The sequence below is a fragment of the Lithobates pipiens genome, unplaced genomic scaffold (genome assembly GCF_037356315.1).
Source record: "Lithobates pipiens isolate NorthernLeopardFrog02 unplaced genomic scaffold, aLitPip1_a1.2 Scaffold_8, whole genome shotgun sequence".
In the NCBI taxonomy this organism is placed as follows: domain Eukaryota; kingdom Metazoa; phylum Chordata; class Amphibia; order Anura; family Ranidae; genus Lithobates; species Lithobates pipiens.
In genome coordinates, this window is record NW_027507903.1 from 514,651,358 (window position 1) to 514,666,822 (window position 15,465).

At 43.5% G+C, this 15,465-nt stretch overlaps 1 protein-coding gene across 1 annotated transcript in view; it reads right to left on the reverse strand.

Moving 5' to 3' along the window:
• The window catches only part of LOC143960628 (uncharacterized), a 41,935-nt gene extending 37,673 nt beyond the window's left edge, over positions 1–4,262 (reverse strand). Inside the window, exons 1-2 of the mRNA XM_077469400.1 lie at positions 4,178–4,262; positions 4,053–4,079 (exon numbers count right to left, since the gene is read on the reverse strand). The gene's annotated coding sequence lies outside the window, so the exon portion shown is untranslated. The remainder of the gene's footprint in view (positions 1–4,052; positions 4,080–4,177) is intronic.
• Between the last annotated feature and the right edge of the window lie 11,203 nt (positions 4,263–15,465).

Below are 15,465 nucleotides of genomic sequence, written 5' to 3' on the forward strand. Positions count from 1 at the left end.
GAACAAGAGAAAGATAAAGAACGAGAGAGAGATAAAGAACGAGAGCGATAAAGAATGAGAGAGAGATAAAGAACGAGAAAGAGATAAAGAACGAGAGAAAGAGATGAAGAACCAGAGAGAGATAAAGAATGAGAGAGAGAGATAAAGATAGAGAGAGAGAGAGAGATAAAGAACGAGAGAGAGAGATAAAGAACCAGAGAGAGAGAAAGAACCAGAGAGAGAGAAAGAACCAGAGAGAGAGAGAGAGATGAAGAACGAGAGAGAGATAAAGAATGAGAGAAAGATAAAGAACCAGAGAGAGAGAGATAAAGAACAAGAGAGAGAGATAAAGAACGAGAAAGAGATAAAGAACGAGAGAGAGAAAAAGAACGAGAGAGAGAGATGAAGAACGAGAGAGAGAGAGATAAAGAACCAGAGAGAGAAAGAGAGATGAAGAACGAGAGAGAGATAAAGAACGAGAGAGATAAAGAACGAGAGAGAGATAAAGAACGAGAGAGATAAAAAATGAGAGAGAGATAAAGATCGAGAAAGAGATAAAGAACGAGAGAGAGATAAAGAACAAGAGAGAGATAAAGAACGAGAAAGAGATAACGAACGAGAAAGAGATAAAGAACGAGAGAGAGAGATAAAGAACGAGATAGAGATAAAGAACGAGAGAAAGAGATGAAGAACCAGAGATAAAGAACGAGAGAAAGAGATGAAGAACCAGAGATAAAGAACGAGAGAGAGAGAGATGAACAACGAGAGAGAGATAAAGAACGAGAGCGAGATAAAGAACAAGAGAGATAAAGAACGAGAGAGAGATAAAGAACGAGAGAGAGATAAAGAACGAGAGAGAGAGAGAGATAAAGAACGAGAGAGAGAGAGAGAGATAAAGAACGAGAGAGATAAAGAACGAGAGAGAGAGATAAAGAACGAGAAAGAGATAAAGAATGAGAGAGAGATAAAGAACGAGAGAGAGATAAAGAATGAGAGAGAGAGATAAAGAACAAGAGAGAGAGAGAGAGATAAAGAATCAGAGAGAGAAATAAAGAACGAGAGAAAGAGATAGAGAACAAGAGAGAGAGATAAAGAACGAGAGAGAGAGATAAAGAACAAGAGAGAGAGAGAGAGATAAAGAACGAGAGAGAGATAAAGAACGAGAGAGAGAGATAAAGAACGAGAGAGAGAGATAAAGAATGAGAGAGAGAGAGAGAGAGATAAAGAATGAGACAGAGAGATAGAGAGATAAATAACGAGAGAGAGATAAAGAACGAGAGAGAGAGATAAAAAACGAGAGAGAGATAAAGAATGAGACAGAGAGATAGAGAGATAAATAACGAGAGAGAGATAAAGAACGAGAGAGAAAGATAAAGAACGAGAGATATAAAGAACGAGAGAGAGATATAAAGAACGAGAGAGAGATAAAGAACGAGAGAGAGATAAAGAACGAGAGAGTCTGAGAGAGAGAGAGATAAAGAATGAGAGAGAGAGAGGAAAGAGAAATAAAGAACAAGAGAGTCTGAGAGAGGAGGAAGGAAGAAAGAACGAGAGAGTCAGAAAGAGAAGATGAGAGAGAGAGAGAGAGAGATGAAAAGCTAAGGAGAGAGACAAATAAACTGGAAGACTAAAAAGAGAGCTACGGCCGCAGCCAGGATCTTGGTATGACCACTTACTGACAGGCCACATACACATACAAAGGTCAGCAAGTAGATAATTAAAGCTGCAGATTAAACATTTGGAAATGACACTAACAAGTTAAAGCTAGTGCAAATGATTTGAGTTGTCACCAGAGCAACCATCTTCTAAGATGAAATGTAGTCACTGGGAGAGATTTCCTCTAATTCCCTGCTGTGTCTCTAGGACAGAAAACCTCCCCTGGGGACATAGATAGCAGAAGAAACCCAATAGGGATTTTGAGATAGAACTCCAATCAGATATAGAAGACATAAATAGATGCAGGTCTGTAATCATTAATATATTGTTATGTTTATTTATTTTAAACACAAGCAGTTTAAGTGCCTGAAATGAAATTTAGTATCAGTTACTTGCAATCCCTGCACACCAGAGCACAGACTGAGGGAGGGAGAAGACGTATAACAAGTCACTCAGCTTTTCTGTAGTGTAAGGAGCATTCTGACAGCTGGAGAGAGCAGAGTTATAGTGAAATGAGCTCACCATCATCTTCTGCTTCTCCTTTCACTGTCCAGTCACAGGTTGGGGGTGGGACAAGACCTGTTATGCCGCGTACGTACATACGACTGGACTTTCCATCAGAATAAACTCTGACGGTCTTTCCGACTGAGTTCCGCTGAAACGGCCTTGCCTACACACGATCACACCAAAGTCCGATCGTTTAGAACGCGATGACGTACGACGAGACTAGAAAAGGAAGTTCAATAGCCAGCAGCCAATAGCTGCCCTTGCGTTGTTTTTGGTACATCGAAATAGCATACAGACGAACAGTTTTCTAGATAGGAATCAATTCGGTCTGAAAGATTTAAAACATGTTGTATTTCTAGGTCCGTCAGAATAAAAAAAAAAAAAAGTCAACTGAAGCCCACACACGATTGGAATATCCGATGAAATGATTCCATTGGACCTTTTCTGCCAGAAAGTCCAACCGTGTGTACACGGCATAAGGGTTACCTAACTGCAGCAGAGAAAAATCAGGTCAGACCAGACATGAATGTGTTGTGTAACAGAGCAGTGTAAATCTCAAGACTGGACAAACAGAAAAAATAATGCTTTGATAGGTAAAACAGATCCTATATATGCATTTCATCTTTGTATTTAGCTGTTTGCCTGGAGTTCGGCTTTATCCCTTCCCAATTCTACCTAAACCAAAAAAAAAGCTTTATCTGGCATACACTTTAACATGTAAATAAAATAACTAAAATCCTATATGTCTCATCAATTTCTGCCTCTGTGTCAGTGGTCACCAGGACAAATAGAGGGGTGAATCTTCCCAGTGGAGATACAGGCAGCAATATAAACCTGGCAAAGGAGCAAACCCCTAATCGCACCAACCAATATAAACCTGGCAAAGGAGCCCACCCCTAATCGCACCAACCACAACTAAACAATTTGCCTTTATATACACTTGTATTTATAAAAAAAATAAAAAGCAGAGCTGTTTGTCCTATGAAACTGCATGTACAGTCGTTCTGTGCAAATAGGGCAAAAGCAAATGTTATTAAGCTGTTTTATCTCCAAGTCAAATGTTCTTAATTTATGCAGAAAACAATAAAATAAGAAAAAACTGATTAGGGCCAGTAGAGGGCACTATGGATCATAGGAAATTAATAGTACTTCTCTTACATTCATTGACAGACACAGCTACTAGATGTCACTGTTGATCATAGAAAAATAATTGTATTTACTATGTTAGCTCCATCTAGTGGCCATATTGTGGTATGTTCCTGATTCATTCTATGAAGAACACTTGACCTGAAGAGAAAAATAGCCTAACATTTGATTTTGCCCTGCAAGGCAGTAACAGGCTGATCTCCCATTATGTACAGAATAACAGATCTGCACGTTGGGTGAAGGACAGATCTTACAAGGATCCAACCATGTCCACGAATCAGATCCTTCTATTTATGACCAACTTTAATCTGCAGAGAATAATCCTATCCTCAAATGCAAAACATCGTTTTATTTCAGAGCAGCCGCCACTTCCTTGTTTACAGCAAAAAATAATAATCCACGGATGGTGACAAGTCACCTGCCACTTCCCCGACACAAAGTCTACAAGCTGGACGTGTTATTCGAAGATAATGACTGTTTTCTAGAATAATATTGACACATGACATCCCGAGTGGTAAAAACAATCCATAAAACAGGAACAATACATAAACACGAAAACTACAACGGACAACACGTTTAACCCTTTCGTTGCTGGGACAGGCTGCCATTTCCCTGTTGGCGGCTGGTTCAGTAACCGCCGGGGTGCCTCGCTGCACAATAAAACATACACATTGGAGGCATCGGGGAGATATACATCAACAATTTAAAGAAAAAAATAAAACAGCAGCTAATTTTGCAACATTTGGGAAATAATTAAAATTTACCTTTTTCTTATGGAAGCGACAGCTGCCCTAGAAGAGAGCAAATAAAAAAAAAAAAAGGATTACATGGCGATCCAAGAGAAATAAATGACATGGAGGTTAGATCTTGATTAGGTGCAGATACTTACAGCAGCGTCACTTGTAAGCTGTTGTTATGATGGTGCTTTCACTTTTAGCTGGATTACAAGTCCCGGGGTGGAGATTGGACGCCCCTCCCCTTGTCATTGTCACCACACAGCTTTTTGTCTGACGAGCAGCGAGCAGCATCCTGTTCACATACAGAGGAACTATGTGGCTAAACATTACCATTAGCGGGTTCCTGTATTATACAGATATCTAAGAAAAATTGAAGAGCGGAGTCATGGTATTAAAGGGTTAGTCCACCCAGAACTGATATTTCAGTGTTTAGTAGATGCTGAAGAGTTAAACCATTTCTAATATCTCTCTGCTGTGTTCATTATGAAGGGTTCCCAGCAGCTCTGTGCTCAGATCCCAGGTGTGCACATCTGCTGTGCCCAACATGAGGGGCTCCCACCTTTCCTGCACTCAGTTCCTGGGCTTCTACACCTTCTTTGTCCATTATGAGGGGTTCCCGCCATTCCTGCACTGGGTCTCTATGCCTGGTCTCATTATGAAGGGTTCCCGCCATTTCTGCACTGAGTTTCTTGGTCTCTACACCTGCTTTATCCATTAAGAGGTGTCCCACCATTCCTTACTCTACACCTGCTTTATCCATTATGAGGTGTCCCACCATTCCTTGGTCTCTACACCTGCTTTATCCATTATGAGGTGTCCCACCATTCCTTGGTCTCTACACCTGCTTTATCCATTATGAGGTGTCCCACCATTCCTGGGTCTCTACACCTGTTGTTGCCATTATGAGGGGTTCCGCATTATGAGGGGTTTCCGCCATTCCTGCACTGGGTCTCTACGCCTGGTGTCTCATTATGAAGGGTTCCGCATTATGAGGGGTTCCCACCATTCCTGCACTGGGTCTCTATGCCTGGTGTCTCATTATGAAGGGTTCCCGCCATTTCTGCACTGGGTTCCTTGGTCTCTACAACTGCTTTGTCCATTATGAGGTGTCCCACCATTCATGGGTCTCTACACCTGTTGTTGCCATTATGAGGGGTTCCGCATTATGAGGGGTTCCCAGTATTCCTGCACTGAGTTCCTGGGTCTCTACACCTGTTCTGTCCATTATGAGGGGTTCCCAGTATTCTTGCACAGAGTTCCTGGGTCTTTACACCTACTTTGTCCATTATGAGGGGTTCCCACCATTCCTGCACTGAGTCCCTGGGTCTCTACGCCTGTCGTGTCTATTATGAAGCATTCCCACCATCCCTGCACTGAGTTTCTTGGTCTCTACACCTGCTTTGTGCATTATGAGGTGTTCCCACTTTTCCTGGGTCTCTACACCTGTTGCCATTATGAGGGGTTCCCACCATTCCCGCAGTGAGTTCCTGGGTCTCTACACCTGTTGCCATTATGAGGGGTTCCCACCATTCCCACACTGAGTTCCTGGGTCTCTACACCTGTTGTGTCCATTATGAGAGGTTCCCAGTATTCCTGCACTGAGTTCCTGGGTCTCTACACCCTATTGTGTCCCTTATGAGAGGTTCCCAGTATTCCTGCACTGAGTTCCTGGGTCTCTACACCCTATTGTGTCCCTTATGAGAGGTTCCCAGTATTCCTGCACTGAGTTCCTGGGTCTCTACACCCTATTGTATCCCTTATGAGAGGTTCCCAGTATTCCTGCACTGAGTTCCTTGGTCTCTACACCCTATTGTGTCCCTTATGAGAGGTTCCCAGTATTCCTTAACTGAGTTCCTGGGTCTCTACACCCTATTGTGTCCATTATGAGGGAGGTCCTGCCATTCCTGTACTGAGTTATTGGGTCTGCACACCTGCTGTGCCAATTATGAAGGGTTTTCTTCCTCCAGAGCTGAGTTCTTAGTTCTGCACACCTTCTGTGTCTATTATGATGAATTCCTCATCCTTAGGAAATTCGGGTGCTTACACTAACATCAAGGTGGGGCGGAACAATTGCACTTGGTGGACAGTAAAAACAGACAGTATGGCTGCATTTTTCCTACTCTCCCTCAAGATGCAAAGGCAGCAGATGGGGGTGTACACTTGCCAAAGCGTGGCTTTTATACACACGCACAATGCCATTATTATTATGATACAGGATTTATATAGCGCCAACAGTTTACGCATCGATTTACAATAAAAAGGGAGACAGTACAATTACAATACAGTTTAATACAGAAGGAATAGGAAGGCCCTGCTCATGGAGCTCACAATCTAAAGGGAAGGAGAGGTGGTACAAAAGGTAATAGCTGTGTGGGATGATATGATGGAGGTAAATCAAGTACAGTTCTTAGATGGAGGTGGGGTAGGCTTCCTTGAATAAGTGAGTTTTCAAGGTTTGCCTAAAGGCGGGCAGGTAGGGGGAGCTGATCGGACATACTGGGGTAGGGAGTTCCAAGGGATAGGAGAGGCTCTGGAGAAGTACTGGATGCGAGCTAGAGAGCAGGAGGTCCAGGGAGGAGCGGAGAGGATGATTTGGGCGATATGTGCAGATGAGGTTGGTGATGTAGCTGTGGGTGGCTTTGTACGTTGTGGTTAGTATTTAGAATTTTTCTACGGTAGACTAGGGGAAGCCAGTGAAGAGATTGTCAGAGAGGGCATCAGTCAGGGATTGGTTAGTAAAGTGTATTAGTCTGGCAGCAGCATTCATAATAGACTAAAGGGGGGGAGATAGCCTGTTGTTAGGTTAGGTTGATAGGTTGTTTTGTGGTTTCATTAGTCAGAAAGAGGCGAATTTTTAATATATTACAGAGGTTAAAGAGGAAGTAAAGTCTTCCTCTTTAATTGTACCTTACTTTAATAAGGCTTACTTGTAGGTACTGTAAATATATTTACTGTATACGCTACAGTTTATGTCATCAGCGCATGCACACTGAAGGAGCAGCCTATTCGTGCCGTCACTTAAGGGCCTGTGCTGTGACCGGCGGCTCCCACGCGCATGCGCGACCTCATTGCAGCTCCGGCCAATCCCACCGCCGGAGCCAGTGAACCCGAAAGTAACTCTGGGAAAAATGTCGGCCTGGTCAGCAGTGCTCCGGCACCAATTTAGGGCATCATTCTAAGGTAAGTATTTCAGAATGAGCTAGTATACGACGCATACTAGCTCATTATGCCTTTGTTGTGCGGGGGGGGTTTGGAGGTTTACAAATGCTTAAATAATGCATTACAATTTAACTTATTTTAGTCTACTTAAATGTCCTGGAGATTTAGTCGATTAAAACTAAAACAACTACAGAAGACTAAAATGGGACTAAAACTAAAATGCCATTTTAGTCCTAAGACTAAAACTCAAACTGAATCGAGATTTGCTGCCAAAATGAACACTAGTCGATGACAGGCTGTTGGCGATAACTGACAGGCTGTTGGCGATTGGACTTTCCGTCAACAAATGTTGGCTAGCAGGTTTTCAAATTTTTTGCGGACAAATGTGTGTTGTAGGATTTTCTGAGCGTGTGTACACAAGTCCGTCGGACAAAAGTCCAAAGTACAAACACAGAAGCAAGGACGAGCCAGAAGCTGTCGGTCTTGTAAACTAGCATTTGTAATGGAGAATTAACATTTGTGATGTGGCAAATTATGAAATCTCCAAATGCCGCACACATTCTCTTCTTTAATTGGATAATAATGAAGCTGCTTTGCTGCTGATACTGATGGAGTTATTGCAGATACATTTTCAAATGATTTTTTTTTCTAGTGATATCAAAAATAATATTATTATTTATTATTTTTTTTTTTTTATTTGATCAAGTTATCACAACACCATTATTCCATAGTTTTTAAGATCAAAGATACAACTATGTTGATGTCCCTTGTCAATTTTACATTGTATTTTTTAAAATATAACTGTCTACTCCAAAAATGTCATTTGAAGTAAAACACAGCCAGGTATTATTCTCCACAATTTTTTTATTGTGCATTAAAAAAAATAAAAAATAAAAATTAGACATACTATCTGCCAATAGAACTTAATCAAAAAGTGCATTCTATGCATCCAAATTATAGAAAATATACCAAATCAAATCATTATTCAACCAAAAAATAATGTCAAAGCAATAACTCCAAGGCCAATAATAAATAACATGTTATATCCTCTGATTCCGCAACATGCCTGATTGATGAACGGCCGTTCAGAAATGAACTGAAAAGCACAAAATGAAAAACGCAAAAAGAAAAGCACAAATCAACACTCACCGATCTTCTACTAACACAAAATTAGCAGAAGGAGCCCAAAGGGGGCACTAAGGGGTGGATAAACCACGTAGTACGTCACTACGTTCGTAATTCTTGGCCAACAATTGTTTGGCCGTGTGTATGCAAATCAAGTTTGGACCAATGCCTTTCGGAGAAAATTTCCACAGTTTTGTTGGCCAACAATTCGATCGTGTGTACGAGGCTTTAAACTGTGAGTATGGAGTACTGGCCATTGGCTTTAGCAGTTCTTTCCTAGGGACTACATCCCCCATAGTTCCAGGTGACTCCCAGCAGTTTCCTCTCCCAGGCTGCATAGCAGCCAATCACAGTGTCCTCTGCTGTCCTGGCAAGCTCAACTTCTGCAGTTCAACGCATTTCTGTCAAAGTGTCCTATCTTCTCTCTCCTCCTCTCCCACATAGCTGATTCTTTTCTCACAGGCAGCCAGAGAGAGGAAGAGAAACTGTGTGGCTGACAGCAGCAGAAAGAGCTTTGCAGACCCAGGGCTACAATTGCTATCCCCCTCAGGTTTATTGCTAATCCTGGTGGCTCCATTAGAGAGATGTACCCTCACTTCCTGTCCAGCTGACAATGGTGTTACCAGACAGGAAGTGAGCTAAAACAGACAGAAATAAAATCACATTTTAAAGATAGGGAAGTCTAAAACCTTAGTAAGCTTTGTATTGCTATCTGTACATTTGTGCATAGTTTTGCATGCCTCTAATGCTGCGTACACACGATCGGAATTTTCGGCCAGCAAAAGACCGATGAGAGATTTTAATCTGAAAATGCAACCGCGTGTAGACTCCATCGTAATTTAGCTGGCTGAATTCGCACCAGCAAAAATTTGAGAGCGTGTTCTCAATTTTTCCAGACGGAAAAAGTTTCAGAAATTCTGATTGTCTGTAGCAATTCCGACGCGCAAAATTCCTGCGCATGCTCGGAAACAATTCGACACATGCTCAGAAGCATTAAACTTGATTTTTTTCTCGGCTCGTCGTAGTGTTGTACATCACTGGGTTCTTGACGGTCAGAATTTGATGTGACCGGCCTTTACTGTTTCCCTACCTTAGTGATTTTTAATAAAAAATTTGGTTGCAGCGCTGATTCTTCTCTCTAGTGAGAACAGACATAGATGGATCGAAATTTGGACGGTCCCTGCTGAACTGGCCTGAAGTTCCATCTATCTATGATCAGCTTTAGTCACTATTTAATCCGTAGTTGCCATGGTGCTGCACATGTGATCAGTTGTGATACCAATCATTTTATTTCTTGACAGTTTGGTTCAGAGCACAAGCAACTGTGGCAGTTATTATTTAAAGTGGAACTTCAGTCATTTTTTTCAACTTTCCATCTAATAAATCTTCTGCTCTTGTTGCTTTAACTCTGGAAAGTAAAACATTTTTTTTTCTGCCAGTAAATACCTTATACAGCCCACTTCCTTTTTCTGGTGATTAGCCTAGGCTTATAACATCATGCACACCTCTCTCTCTCACTCTCATGAGAGTTTGCCAGGAAGGGGGGGTGGGGGGTGAGTCATAAGAGGGCCAATGAGAGCTGCAGGGATGCAGAGCTGGAGGTGGGCCTCTGTGTGTCTGTGTAAATCCAGGAAGTGAACAGGCATCAGCTTCAGCTACGCACAGTTAAAATGTCTGCAGCCAGACTTGGTCAGGAGATTTCTGCAGCATATTTGGCAAGTACAGAATCACAATATGTATAAAATAATATGCAAAGTTGTTGGAGGGAAGCTTCAGAATGGCAAAAAATTTTTTATTACAAATGATGTGAGCAGATTGCAGTTCCTCTTTAAGGCATGCCTTGAATGTGACTGTTTTGGGAAAGTGGTAGTAAAGTCTGAATCTAAACTTGTACCTACAGGTAAACTTACAATCAAGGTGCACATTTAGGAGATTTAGGAGATATTCATATTGGCAATAGTCACTGACGTCACCCACATACGCACAGTGGCACTCTGCATTCCGAGCATACAGCATACAGTATACAGTGCAATGCAAAATGCTCTTTTGTGGTTCCCATGCATGCGCGCGAGTGATGTCATCGCGGCCCCAGCCATTCACACATTCAGAGCCCACGAATCTGGAAGGAAGACCTGGTGAACATAGAAGCTCCAGAGCCCCCATAATACTTTAATGAATCATCTTGTGAAATACCACTGCAGCCAAGAAAAAAAATAATATATAAGTGTGACATAATGACATAATGGGGTTGATTTACTAAAACTGGAGAGTGCAAAATCTGGCGCAGCTCTGCCAATCAGCTTCTAACTTCAACTTTGTAAAAAAATAAAAATAAATAGCAAAATCGACACAATTCGCAAGGAGATATCCAGCATTCAAATTCCTCCCCTACCCAACATATTGGGTCCAACACCACACTCAATACTCTCCTCCTTTTGCCCAGTTACCACAGATGAAGTTGATAAATTCCTCTCCATGGCCCACCTCACTACCTGCCCCTGGACCCTGTCCCCTCTAAATTACTGCGACCACCTTCCCACTGTATCCTAAATTCCCTAACCCACATCTTCAACCTCTCCCTCTCCTCCTACACCTTTCCTTTCCTGCTCAAACATGCACTGGTTATCCCCATACTCAAAAGACCCTCACTAGACCCCACTTGTTTGAATAACTTAAGACCCATCTCCCTGCTCTCGTTTGCCTCCAAGCTCATCGAATGCCTTGTCCATGACCGAATGAGTCGCTACCTCACGGACAACAACCTTCTCGACCCCCTACAGTCTGGCTTCTGCCCACAACATTCTACTGAAACTGCCCTACTAAAACTCACCAATGACCTACTAACTGCTAAAACCAATGGGCACTACTCCATACTCATACTTTTAGACCTCTCTGCTGCCTTTGACACAGTTGACCACCTGCTCCTCCTCAGCAAATTACACTCCTTTGGCCTCCATGATTCTGCATTATCCTGGTTCTCCTCCTCCCTATCTCAGCGCACTTTCAGTGTCACTTACAACTCCATCTGCTCCACTTCCCTTCCTCTTTCTGTTGGAGTGCTCCAAGGCTCCGTCCTTGGGCCTTTCCTATTCTCACCCTATACCTCTTTCCTGGGCCAGCTGATAGCCTCCCATGCCTTCCAATACCACCTCTATGCCGACGACACCCAGATCTATCTCTCCACTCCTCAACTCACCCCCTCAATCTCCTCACGGATCTCAAATGTACTAAATGACATATCGATATGGATGTCACACCACTTCCTCAAACTTGATCTTTCTAAAACTGAGCTTGTAATATTTCCTCCTTCATGGTATCCCCCCCCCCCCCCCGTCACTTCACCATTAATATCAACAACACAACCATTGGTCCCTCTACACATGCCAGGGTCCTGGGTGTGATCCTTGACTCTGGCCTCTCCTTCAGCCGCCATATCCAATCACTGGCTAAATCCTGCCACCAGAACCTCCGCAACATCTCCAGAATTCGACCCTTGCTGACTAATGACACCACAAAGCAACTTATTCACTCCTTGATTATTTCCCGCCTTGACTACTGAAACTCTCTCCTTAATGGCATACCCTTAAGCAGGCTATCCCCCCTTCATTCTATTATGAATGCTGCTGCTAGACTAATGCACCTCACTAACCGATCTGTGACTGCTGCTCCTTTCTGCCAATCCCCTCACTGGCTTCCCCTACCCCACCGTGTAAAATTCAAAATGCTAACCATAACATACAAGGCCATTCACAACATCTGCCCCATCTACATCACCAACCTTATCTGCAGATATCGCCCAAATCGTCCCCTGTGCACCTCCTGCTCTCTAGCCTCCTTATTACCTCCTCCCATGCTCGCCTTCAAGACTTCTGCAGAGCCTCTCCCATCCTCTGGAACTCCCTGCCCCAGTATATCCGATCAGCCCTTACCCTGTCCACCTTTAGGAGATCCCTGAAAACTAATTTATTCGGGGAAGCCTATCCCACACCCACCTAACTGTCCCTGAGCCACCCCCATCAAATCATTCTCTGCAGCTATTACCTTTTGTACCACCACCCCCTCCCTTTACTATATATACTATACTTTACTTTACTTTAATGTAAGCTCTACGAGCAGGGCCCTCCTGTACCTTTTGTATTGAACTGTACTGTAATTGTGTTGTCCCCCCTATACATTGTAAAGTGCTGTGTAAACTGTTGGCGCTATATAAATCGTGTATAATAATAATCTTTTTGCAGATAAAAAACTGTGCATTTTTAATTTTATTTTTTATTGAGCCTGTAAAGCATTGAACCCGCGATCAGCAGATTGTGGGTGCAATTGCAGACAGTCTGTGTAAACTGTCTGCTGGTACCTCATAGGGGCAGGCAGTTAGACACTGCCAGGAAGACACAGTGAACTACCTAGAGTGCTCATCTGCGCCCTGGTGGGACATACTAAAAGGAATGACAGAATGGAATGCCCATAGACTTTAACAGGGAGATGGAATGCCCATAGAGAATAATGGAACAAAGTGGAATGCCCATAGAGAATAATGGAAAAAAAAGTTCAGTTTGTGACAGACTCTTTGACATATAAATGTTTTTTTTTTTTAAAGACCTACTTTTAAATATCAGTGGCCATGTTTAATATTAGAATAGATGGGATTAATGTTGTTTTTTATGGCATAACAAAGGTAAATGACAGAGTGGAATGCCCATAGAGTATAATGGGAAGTAAAATATAAACTAATTTGCAAGCAAATCTGAGTGACATAGCAATTTATCCTTTACCACAGCTGTTCCTCAAGTAGAGTAGCAGATTGTAAGATTGAGATTATTTGGGATTACGGCTGTTTTCTATGGAATGACAAACATATGACAGAATGGAATGCCCATAGAGTATAATGGGGAGCAAGATGTGACCCGGAGTCAAAACCATTGGTCATATCAGATCAATCTTTAGCAGACATGCTCTCTATGTCCAGTTGTGATGCCCAAAATTCACATTAAGTGGGATTATTATTGGTTTCTATGGAATGACATACATATGACAGAGTGGAATGCCCATAGAATATAATGGGAAGCAAGATGTGACCTGGAGTCAGAACCATTGGTCATATCAGATCAATCTTTAGCAGACATACTCTCTATTTGCAGCAGTGATGTCCAAATTTCAAATTAAACGGGATTATTTTTGTTTTATATGGAATGACAAGACATATGACAGAGTGGAATGCCCATAGAGCAGGGGTCATCAACCCCCGGTCCGCGGCCCACTACCGGGCCGTAGCGTCTTTGCAGCCGGGCCGCGGCAGAATGTAAGACACCAGTGGATTGAGAGGAAAGCGGGCGGGTGAATAAGAGCAGCGGGCTGGCGAGCAGAGATGACATCTCTCTCCGCCCGCCTAGCATCCCCACTCTTCCGCCCTCACAACGTGCGGAATGTCGGCGGTGCGGCGGGGAGCAGAGAGATGACATCATCTCTTCCTGCCCGCCTAGCATCACCGCTCTTCCGCCCTCACAGCATACAGAGTGTCGGAGGTGCAGCGGGGAGCAGAGAGATGACATCATCTCTCACTGCCCGCCCCACATCTCTGCTCTCTTGCCCTCATTTAAGAAAGACCACTGAACCAGTGTCACCAATGCAGTGACAATCCTCATCTGGTGGCACTGGCGGGTGATGTGGCAAGTGGCATTCCTCAACTAGTGACAGGCAGGTGTTGTGGCAAGTGGCATTCCTCAACTGGTGGCAGGCAGCATGGCAAGTGGCATTCCTCAACTGGTGGCAGGCAGCGCGGCAAGTGGCATTCCTCATCTGGTGCCAGGCAAGCGTGGCAAGTGGCATTCCTCATCTGATGGCACAGGCAAGTGACGTGGCAAGTGGCATTCCTCATCTGGTCGCACAGGCAGGTGATGTGGCAAATGGCTTTCCTCAACTGGTGGCAGGCAGCGTGGCAAGTGGCGTTCCTCAACTGGTGGCAGGCAGCATGGCAAGTGGCATTCCTCATCTGGTGGCAGGCAAGCGTGGCAAGTGGCATTCCTCATCTGGTCGCACAGGCAGGTGATGTGGCAAGTGGCATTCCTCAACTGGTGACAGGCATGTGATGTGGCAAGTGGCATTCCTCAACTGGTGGCAGGCAGCGTGGCAAGTGGCGTTTCTCAACTGGTGGCAGGCAAGCGTGGCAAGTGGCATTCCTCATCTGATGGCACAGGCAAGTGACGTGGCAAGTGGCATTCCTCATCTGGTCGCACAGGCAGGTGATGTGGCAAATGGCATTCCTCAACTGGTGGCAGGCAGCGTGGCAAGTGGCATTCCTCAACTGGTGGCAGGCAGCATGGCAAGTGGCATTACTCAACTGGTGGCAGGCAGCGTGACAAGTGGCATTTCTCATCTGGTGGCAGGCGACTTGGAAAGTGACACACTCAGGGCTCCCACTGATTCTGCATTATGGTGAGTTGAACTATTTCATTTATATTACAATGTAATATAAGAAATAATGCGCTTCAATCATTCTGACACCATACCAACCATGGTGCCATGATGACTGAAGTACCAACAGCCGAATACCAGCTATTGCCCGATAAATTGCCGGAAAAATTCGCTTACACTCCCCCCCCCCCCACGTGTGTGCGTACATCACCCCCAGTCCCTCGCCGGGCCTTGGCACAATTTTCTTCCACGCAGCCGGTCCCCGGGGCCAAAAAGGTTGGGGACCACTGCCATAGAGTATAATGGGAAATAAAATCTAAACTCATTTGCAGGCAAATCTGAGAGACATAGCAATTTATCCTTTACTACAGCTGTTCCTCAAGTAGAGTAGCAGATTGTAAGATTGAGATTATTTGGGATTACGGCTGTTTTCTATGGAATGACAAACATATGACAGAATGGAATGCCCATAGAGTATAATGGGAAGGAAGATGTGACCCGGAGTCAAAACCATTGGTCATATCGGATCAATCTATAGCAGACATATTCTATATGTTTGTTAGTGATGTCCAAATTAGACATTAATTAGGATTATTATTGTTTTCTATGGAATGACAGATAAATAATAAAAAGTAATGCCCATACAGTATCATGGGGAGCAAGATGTGACCTGGAGTCAAAACCATTGGTCATATCAGATTAGTCTTTAGCAGACATATTCTCTATGTCCAGTGGTGATGCCCAA